This window comes from Ixodes scapularis, unplaced genomic scaffold (assembly GCF_016920785.2).
Source record: "Ixodes scapularis isolate PalLabHiFi unplaced genomic scaffold, ASM1692078v2 PGA_scaffold4__175_contigs__length_147842914, whole genome shotgun sequence".
NCBI classification, from domain to species: domain Eukaryota; kingdom Metazoa; phylum Arthropoda; class Arachnida; order Ixodida; family Ixodidae; genus Ixodes; species Ixodes scapularis.
This window is the reverse complement of record NW_024609879.1, coordinates 50,946,713-50,956,475: the sequence shown is the minus strand read 5'-3', so window position 1 is coordinate 50,956,475 and position 9,763 is coordinate 50,946,713. Positions and strand designations below refer to the sequence as shown.

Here is a 9,763-nt window from a genome sequence, read left to right as displayed (position 1 = left end):
GAGCTTAATCCAGCGTCCACTAGCGTCGGAAGATGGGGAGAAGGTACGTCTTTTTTTCGTCCTTAGACGATTTACACAATACCGTGCACAACAGCTCCTCATCACTGATCAGTGCTGGCTTATTATCAACCTACTTAATTGCACTTGACGTTTGAGCGCGGCTCGCCTAATTGTAATTGTCAACAGATTGCACACGACCATATCGGCCGCGCTTCAAAGATTTTCATTCTCGCCGTCTTGTACTTTTGCTTTCGAAAACCCCCACGGCTCCACAACGTTGCCCTATTCGTGCTCCCACGGAATCTATTAGAGTAGATTTGGGACATAGCCATGGTTAATATAGTACATAAGAACACATACAGATCTCCCCCTTTTATTGATAGCAACTCACCGGAACAGCTGGACGATCCAGAACTCCGTGACCGATATATATAAATGATCTAAAGGCATCTACGCGCGACACACGTTCAAAACTTTGGCGCGGCGTCAATTCTTGACCGGTATCCAAGCGTGCGAAGGCACAAAGATGCATCACTCGGCGTGCCAAGGAAGCTTTGATCACGCCGCGACACCGGCGACACGTTTTCGACGAGTTGTACCTTTTGATACGGCTTCACGCACATTGCACTCGCTAAACACATTCACACGGCGTCGGTTCTTGGTCGGTATCCAAGCGCGCGAAGGCACAGAGACACGGCACTTCGGCGTGCCAAGGAAGCTTTGAATACGCCGCCAGCCCTTCCTTTCGACGCGTTGTGCCTTTTTCCTGCGACACTGCACTTTCGTAAAATTTTCCACGTGTTCACAACGGCAAGTCTCAACAATACACAGAGTCTTCAAAAAACTTCGACGGCGAATGACGACGAACGAGTAGAAAACGTGTCGTCAGCACGCTGGAAAACCGCAGCAAAGGCTAGCAAAAACGGCAAATCGTATCCCAAGCGAGTGAAGCCCGGTGGCTTCACTTGCGGGAGCGGCAAGCGCGATCCAGCAATTGTCATTGAGATCAGTGGTTTCTGCCATCTCGCCCTATCACTAGCTTTGACTGATCTTAAATATTTTCGAAATTCCCTCCTTTAAATGAGACCACAGTGGCAAACACACAGACGATAAAGGCAGTTTCTTTCCATTGATGGGCAGGCACGCGCCTGTCTGATTCATGGACGAGTCCTGGTGTCAGCATCAATTCGAACCTAAGCCACCAACCAAACTTTCCAAAAACAAAAAAGAAAAAACAAACTCAGACTCTCGTGGAGCTTTTTAATACATTGTAGTATTCTCGTCCGATTTCCCGGGCCCCTGTCTCCGGATAAACGTGACACAGCAAACGCATAGCTCTCGGCAGGACGGGTTTATTCAACTCACATTCTACTGGGGGTTTCGGGATCGGGAGAGGTGATTGAGAAAGCCTGGAAGGGGTGCGCCGCCACTGCTTTCTGCATGCCGATCGTCCCTTCGCTTCTAGTCACACCGCATCCAGTGGACGTCGCCGTCGAGTGTCAAATCAGGGGTTTAAGTCCAGACTATGTCACCGGGCCGTCACCCGAGCCGACGTCGAGGTCACCACAACCACGAACGTCCGTCATGGCCCGTTTCCCCCGCAAAAGTCTCTTTCCTCTCTCCCGTCGTCCGTCGTTCCAGCTTGCCGCGCAGCAGACAGGCGGGAGCCTCCTGTCTCCCTTCGTGGGCGGTCTCTCGCTGGAGCTGCAGCCCGGCTCTGCCGTAGCACGTGCAGGTCCTGGGGCTCCGACGCTGTCCGGGAGGAGGGTCCTAGAATGCCCACCGCCGACACAGCCAATATCTTTAAGATGGGTCCCGGAGGAGGAGTCACTCGGGTACCAAACTTCAAAGGCGCTGTCTTTGACAGCGCCTTTGAAGCCCTCACTGCTTAAGCGCGTAAAATAACACGCTTAAGCAGTGAGGAACGTAGTATTGGGTGAAAATGGTAAACCTTGTGAAACAAACTTAAGCGTGTTATTTTACGTCGTACGTTGATAGTTTGGACATCGAGCTGACGTTTGAGAGATGAAACACTAGTCGTTGGGGAATAGTCGTTTAGGATAAATCTAACAGCACGATTTTGGATGGACTCACGATGGCTGATGAGATAGGCTTGGTGTGGGCTCGAAATGGCTGATGCGAATTCCAATTTCGGTCGCACATATGTTTCGTTGGCCAATTTTCGTAAGTGAGAAGGCGCTTCTTTCAAGTTTCGTTTGATGTATCCCAGAGTCCGGGAAGCTTCTGCCAGAATAGTTTCGATGTGGTTATTCCAGATTAGATCAGTTGTCAGCGTTACACCTAGGTATTTATAATAAGATGTAGAGTCAACTAGGTCGGAGCCAATTAAATATGAAAAGTTGCTTGTTTTTTTCCGAGTGAAGCGAACCAGCTTGCATTTTGACATATTGAATGACATAAGCCATTTGGAGCACCGAGCATAAATTAAACTTAAATCACTTTGAAGCTGAAGATGGTTATTGTGAGAATTAATTTTGCGATACAGAACACAGTCATCCGCCAAGAGACGGATGCTAGACGTGATTGAGTTAGGTAAATCGTTAATAAATATTAGAAACAGTAAAGGTCCAAGCACGGATCCCTGACAAACCCCAGAAGTGATGCGTCTGCAGTTTGATTTATGGTTGTTAGCAACAGTGAACTGGGTACGAGAGAAAAGAAAGTCACGGATCCACGAGACAACAAGAGGGTCAATGCCAAGACAAGAAAGTTTATCGATTAGGCGATGGAGAGGAACCATGTAGAATGCCTTCGAGAAATCAAGGATCAAGGCATCTGTTTGGCTTAGTGAGTCAGTATTAGTGAAAAGTTCATGAGTGAACTCTACAAGTTGCGTTTCGCACGAGAAGCCCCTCCGAAAACCATGCTGGCGATTGTAAAAAAAGTTATTTTTTTCTAGGTGGGAAATAACGTGAGAAAATGTTACACGCTCAAGAAGTTTGGACGCAATGCAGGTTAATGAAATGGGACGGAAGTTCGAGGGCAGCTTACGATCGCCGCTTTTAATGACTGGAACGACCTTGCCCAGCTTCTAGTCCAAGGGTAAGCAACCTTGCTCCAGTGACTGAGAAGAGATCAATTTAAGACACTCACTAGATGTAACTTTGGTACTGCTAAGAATTTTCGGGTTTATATTATCGGGACCACAAGATGACGCTAGTTTTAATATTTCTATGAGGTGAAGTATTCCATCGGCTGAAATGTCAATGGAAGCCATAGGTACAAAGTCGGACAAGGGTAAACATGGAATATCAGTTGTATTTTCACAGGTGAACACGGAAGAGAAATAATTATTTAATACAGTAGTGCACTGAAGCTCAGATACAGCGACTCCATTTTCGTCCTGAAGATGAACCGAATGAGTGCCTCTAGGCGAAATTATTTTCCAAAACTTATGGGGATTAGAGCGCAAAATTCTTGGTAAATCTAGAGAGAAGAATTTCTGTTTTTTGAAGATCTAATACTTTTTGTATAACTTTTGAGGCACGGAAAGTATTCATTCCAAACAGAGTTAACGTTCAGCCGTTTCGCTCTTTTATACAAACGTTTCTTTTTATTTTTCAATGAACGCAGTGTTTTGTTAAACCAGGGGTTATTCCTGTCGCTGCGCACAGTGACAGTGGGGACGAACTGCTGAGTGAGACTGTTTATTTTATTTTTAAAAAGTAAGCTGTTTTCTTCAACCGACCTTGAAAAAAAGTTTTCGGCGTATGTTTGATAAAAGAAAGATAAGTGCTGATTTATTGCCACGTAATCAGCTTTGTTGAAGTCGCGGATTGTTTTGATTGTGGGGTCCCTCGTGAGGACGGGAATTGATAACTCAATGAGCAAGATATTGTGGTCACTTAAACCTGGAACAGAGTCAACATTTTCTATAAGTTGCGGAGAGCTAGTAAGGACAAGATCAAGAATGCTATCACCACGAGTGGGCTGATTAACAACTTGGATGAGGTTGAAGTTGAAGCAGTTATCGAGAAACTTTTTAGCGTCATTTGACCTGCTTGTGTTATAATTAACCCAGTCAATGTCTGGAAAGTTGAAATCGCCAAAGATTAGGAATTGCGCTTTCGAGTAAAGGCCCTGAATGTCAAGCAAAACAGAGTGCAGATTGTCACAATGATCACTATCCCGACTTGGCGCCCGATAACATGCGCCGATCATGGTTTGCCTAAATGCAGATCTAATGCAGACGAACAAAGTCTCTAGGTCAGGACAGGCTCGAACACAAAATGAGGAGACACATTTTTTTATCGCGATGAGCACTCCCCCTCCTCGTTTCGAAATCCTATCGCATCGATAAACGTCAAACTGCAGTTCATCAGGAAAAATTTCGCTGTCGTTTATTTCGGGTTTCAGCCACGATTCCGTTAGAATGACAATGCTAAAGTTATTGTCACAAATGAATGCACTTAGATCATCACGTTTAGTCATAACACTGCGTATATTAGTAAATGTAACACTGTAGTTCAAACTTTTTGTCTGCCTCGCGTGCACAGCTGGGCGAAGGGGTGTAACGTTAGGAATCTTCAGTTATCTAGAAACTTCTATAACAGAGTCGGAGGTAACGTCATATTTATAGCACTTATTATTCATATGCAGCTTATCATAGCGGATTTTGAATGTTTCATTTTGAGACCGAGCAAAAAAGTACAGTTTGTTACGAGTGGTGCGGACAGCGTCCGATAAGTCTTCCCGAATGGCGTACTCAGAATCTTTCAGTTTAAAGTCCGAAGAGAGAGTGTTCTATCTTTGTAACGAAGAACTTGATAATGATGGGCCGATTTTTGTTAGGTAAAAACTTTCCAAGTTTATGTGACCGCTCAAGGTCGTTTGGGTCAAGCTTAATTCCCAGCCGTTGCTCACAGAAGCTCAAAATAGTTGCCTCCGATTGAATCCAAGTTTCATTTTGCAAGTCAGGGATACCAAAGAACAATAAGTTCGATCTCCGAAGCCTGTTTTCGGCATCGTCGCACCTTGCGTTTACTTCCGATAACTCCAATGCAATTTTGTTGGAAAATTCCGAACTGCTTCCGCTCCCATCCGAAGCCGTCCTCAAAGAGCTTAGATCGGCCTCTATTGCCGCTACCTGTTCTTTAAGGTTCTTTATTGCCACATCTGTTGATGATTGGGCGTCCTGGAGCTTCTTAATTTCGGTAAGCATGTGGCTTTGGCCGATCTCAATTCTAGTTACAATGCTCAAAATATTAGCCACTTGGGAATCAACACTGTCTGGTCCGGGATTGGTTTCGATATCTGCGGACAATTGCAGGGTTAGTAATGCTAGGTAAACGGCATGCGCACTCTGCGCCAGGAGCATAAACAATCGGCGTCGACACCCAGCAACGTCGTAGGGGCACGACACCGCAATCAAACAGGGGTCGTTACTTCGGTGGCAGTGAGAATTGGGAACGTAACCAACCTGAACGACGGAGAAAAGGATTGACATCGTTGTTTCCAATGCGATGCCCTGCCCCAACTGGCCTCTCTGACCAACGTTACTAAAACACTCAGTTGGGAAACTCCCATAGAGACAGCTTTCAAAAAGTGGCCCCAAACTGTCTCCGAGCACCGAGCTAATGACGAACACAATGCCACCATTTCTCCCGCAGCGGCCATTCGAGGAACTGCACGTGACTTCTATTTTGGCTTTAATAACAGATACAGCGGAAGACGTTACAGGGGTGCCAACGCCATCTCCCCGGCGGACGCGCCGCGTTGAGCTATCGAAGTTAAAATGCACCTAGGGCGGAACGTGCTACCTGAAAGGCCCACTGAGGCATGGTTGTATAAAAACAATATTAATTGTGCCGCAAAACCCTGCAAGCTAAAGATTTTAAAAACATAACGCGCCCCTCTTTTGGTACTAAACTCCAATAAATTTCATACAAAAAGAGTCTTTTCCGTTTGTTTTTACGCAAAAACAGGCTTTCAACCACAGTACAGACAAACGATAAAGAGTGGCGCTGTTGTCGCATTTAGCTCGGTCTCGGTGGACGCCAGCGGCCCAGGTTTCGACGGCGAGTTTCCCAACTGAGTGTTTTAGTAACGTTGTCGCTGACTGACTAGCTTAACTAGCCATACATCCAGATAGCTGTTCGGTGACGTCCCAGGTTGCCAGACACCATGCACGTTGTAGGCCAAGCGTGGTGACTTGATCGTTGGTGCCACCGGGATAGTTGTCGAGTCACTCGCTGGGACGATCCAAAGGCCATCGCAGTCGAAGAAGTGTCCGCGAAGATGACCGGGCGACGTTGTTGCGTTTGCAGCTGTCAGCAACACCTGAACGACGGAGAAAAGGATTGACATCGTTGTTCGTTGGCGGCAGTTGGCATCGCGACCGCTTGCGCCATCTCTCGTCTCCCGTGCGAAACGGCACCGTATGGTCTGAAGACCGGTGGCTTCGCTGCGTTTCCATAGGAGCTAAGCCTTTTCCTTTCTTTACTTTTTCTTCAGGTAAGTTCGCTCTTTGCAAATTTTACAAAAAAAAAAAAGCACCATCTGTGCGCAACGCTGCACAAAATCGTAGCGCAACAGGTTAAGAAACCGAATTTCGCGGTCGATTTAAAGAGCCTGGCCGCTCTTTGAATCACCCAGTAAAATACATCTACTAGTACCGTTTGCTTTATACAGTTCGTTTTTCCTCCCCAGCTGTTCTAGAATTTTTTTGTACAATTTCAAATCTTAGAAGGCATGAATGCGTTGCCTGCACACGCCACACACTTTCATGGGTCCCCCCTCGGTCTCGTACAAAAATATAATGTCCAGTCCTTACGTTATAATTTACTTCTTCTGTTTAAGAAGTGTATCACAAACAGCATAAATATAAACACTATAAGTAAGAGAGCCCTTCGTTTGTACTTTTCTAGCATTGTATATTTTTAATGTGTTCTTGATTTGTTGCTGCTGCCAATGCAAAGGGATACTATACCTAGACAAGCTGTTTCTTAACAGCTTTTTGTATGGGCTTTCCCAAGAGAGTTTCTGAAAGTAAACTTGATTTTATTTTATCTTAATGATTAAAAGTGTCTATGAACAAGCGTGTCCAGAAATCCGAAAGAAGGTGCTTGTACAGAGCCTTCATCATCATCTCAAACGGTGAACGTGAGCACGCGGTATAGAGTTTTTATATTTGTTAAGCGACGATTGAGGCGCGCGAACACGTTAACAAGCAATTCAAGTGCCGCTCAACTCGTTCTCTGGCGCTCGCAGTGCCTCTTTTCAAACTGCCTTCGCTAAAAGACTGCTTCTAGCAAGCCATCCCTGATTATAGGCAAACAACGGCAGAAATGGACGCAAAACATTCCACTGAGGCGAAGGTGCCAAAGCCGTCAAAGCCATGCCGATTGCAAGGTCATGGCCAGACGTCGTCCGAAAAACACTTGGGAGAAACGAAAAAAAGAAAGACAAAAAAAAACCCACAAATATATTACGAAAGAGGCGATCTAATTCAAAGCCCAGTGACAAGAGCAAAGAGCCCTTCTTGCCCTTTTTTGAGTAACGCGATCTCCGAGGTAAAATTAAAGGAAGATCCATTAATGGATGCTTATAGAATGCATTAGCATGACCCTAGGGAAACGTGACAAACTTTCCTTTCGAGAAACGCTAACGCTGACCTCTTTACTTTTCTGTATTGGGTTTCTGTTATAACTTTTTCTTTTGCTTCCTCTATTTTTCGGTTCGCTACGGAACCAGCGTTAGTTTTGCCAAAGAGGGACGTGTGTGGCGTTTCCAACGGGTCATGCTAACGCATTCAGTAAGGATTCACCAATGGATCGTCCTTTCATTTTTTGCCGTCTACAGGGACCTGCGCTAGTACATGGTTCGCACAATCCATTTTGCAGCACAAACCAAGGCATACGAGCTTCCCACACCTGCAAGATCAGACTCGCCCCAGCATCCGCGCGCGCATTGGCTTCCGCCCCGTGACGTCACCTCCTTGTCGCCTTTGCCCCTCACAACTCACCTCCCCTCTACGGGGCGCGCTTCCCTTTCCACTATTTGGCCCACAAACAGGCGTAGTCCGCTTTTCCCTACCATGCGAGTAGCATAACGCTAACGCATTACTAATGAGCGTGACGCTTCGATTGCTCTGCCTAAAAAAAGAAATATTTTTGTGTCAAAAACTTTACTGAAACTCTTTATTGACTCGACAGTTTTTTTTTTTTTTTTGAAAGTATTGGAGGCGTAGTTTGGTCTGAAATTAATACGGCGTGCAATTCTGATATATCTTTCTAGGTTTGAAAAGAATAGCATTCGGATTTCAATATACTGCTTCCTTAAAAAGCAAAGTTTGTTCAGTTGAGAATCAACGAGTAAAGTTCGGGCAAACGGGCGCCATTTTACCCGGGCAGCTAGCTTCCCAGGTAGCACACCATGTCGGCCGATACTGGGATTACGTCGGCCAGTACCGGGAGCTGTACGGCGGATCCCGGCCAGGGACGCCGGTGAGAAACCGACGCCGGCCGATATCGGGGACTCGTTGTCTAAACTGGCCGGCACCAGCCGGAAAGTTCCCGATACCGGCCGACATCGTTTTCTTGCTGTAGTCACCGGCCAGTCTAGCCATGGAGTTTCCGGTGACTGGCCGACATCGTTTTCTTGCTGTAGTCACCGGCCAGTCTAGCCATGGAGTTTCCGGTGACTGGCCGATATCGTTTTCTTGCTGTAGTCACTGGCCAGTCTAGCCATGGAGTTTCCGGTGACTGGCCGACATCGTTTTCTTGCTGTAGTCAGCGGCCAGTCTAGCCGTGGAGTCTCCGCTGACTGGCCGACATCGTTTTCTTTCTGTTATCACCGGCCAGTTCAGCCACTGAGTTTTCGGTGACTGGCCGACATCGTTTTTTCGCTGCTTTCGCAGGCCATTCGAGCCATGCAAGTTTTGATATGTAACCGACATGGCTTTTTCGCTGATATGGAAACTATATGATGGTTACAAATTACCGTTAGGTTGGGCATGTCTTCAATATGCTAAAAGGTGACACCTAATATTATCCTTGGCCTAGTATTAACGCCGCGTCATCCTTAAACCAGTTAACAAAGGCTTATTGCAGTTTTGTTAAAAAAGACGGGATCAAACATGGCTGTGGAATGAAAATTTAATTTGGTTTACATCTATTAATTTTTTAGAGAGCAGCTCTTAGGCGCCCGTTTCTGGCTTGAGCGGCATCGCCGTCGCAGTCGCCGTCGGCGTAACCACGCGTTGCATTATGGGAAACGTCCCATAATGACGGCGTGTGTGACGTCACGAGGGTCCCGCGCGTTGCATTATGGGAAGCGTCCCATGATGCAACGCGCGGTCGGCGACGGCGACGCCAACATCGCCGTCGGCGTAACCGCGCGTTGGGTTATGGGAAACGTCCCATAATGCAACGCGCCGTCTCCTTTGTGACCCGCGCATTGCATTACGGGAAGCGTCTCATGATGCAACGCGCGGGCCGGCGACGCCAACGTCGCCGTCGGCGTAACTACGCGTTGAGTCATGAGAAACGTCCTATAATGCAATGTGCAGTCGCATTCGTGACCCGCGCATTGCATTATGGGACGTTTCCTATAATGACGTCACAATTGACGTCACGTGTGACGTCACAAAGGTCCCGCACGTTGCATTATGAAAAAAGTCCAATGATGCAACACGCGGGTCACTCGTGACCTGCGCGTTGCATCATGGCGGCGAAACTTGCTTTCGATAAGTTGGGCATTTTTACTGCGGCACTGCGCTTCCGTAAAAATTTCCACATGTTCT

General features: G+C 46.7%; 1 pseudogene; it reads right to left on the bottom strand.

Moving 5' to 3' along the window:
- Positions 1-4,551: 4,551 nt before the first annotated feature.
- LOC120840652 lies at positions 4,552-6,327 on the bottom strand (annotated as a pseudogene).
- Between the last annotated feature and the right edge of the window lie 3,436 nt (positions 6,328-9,763).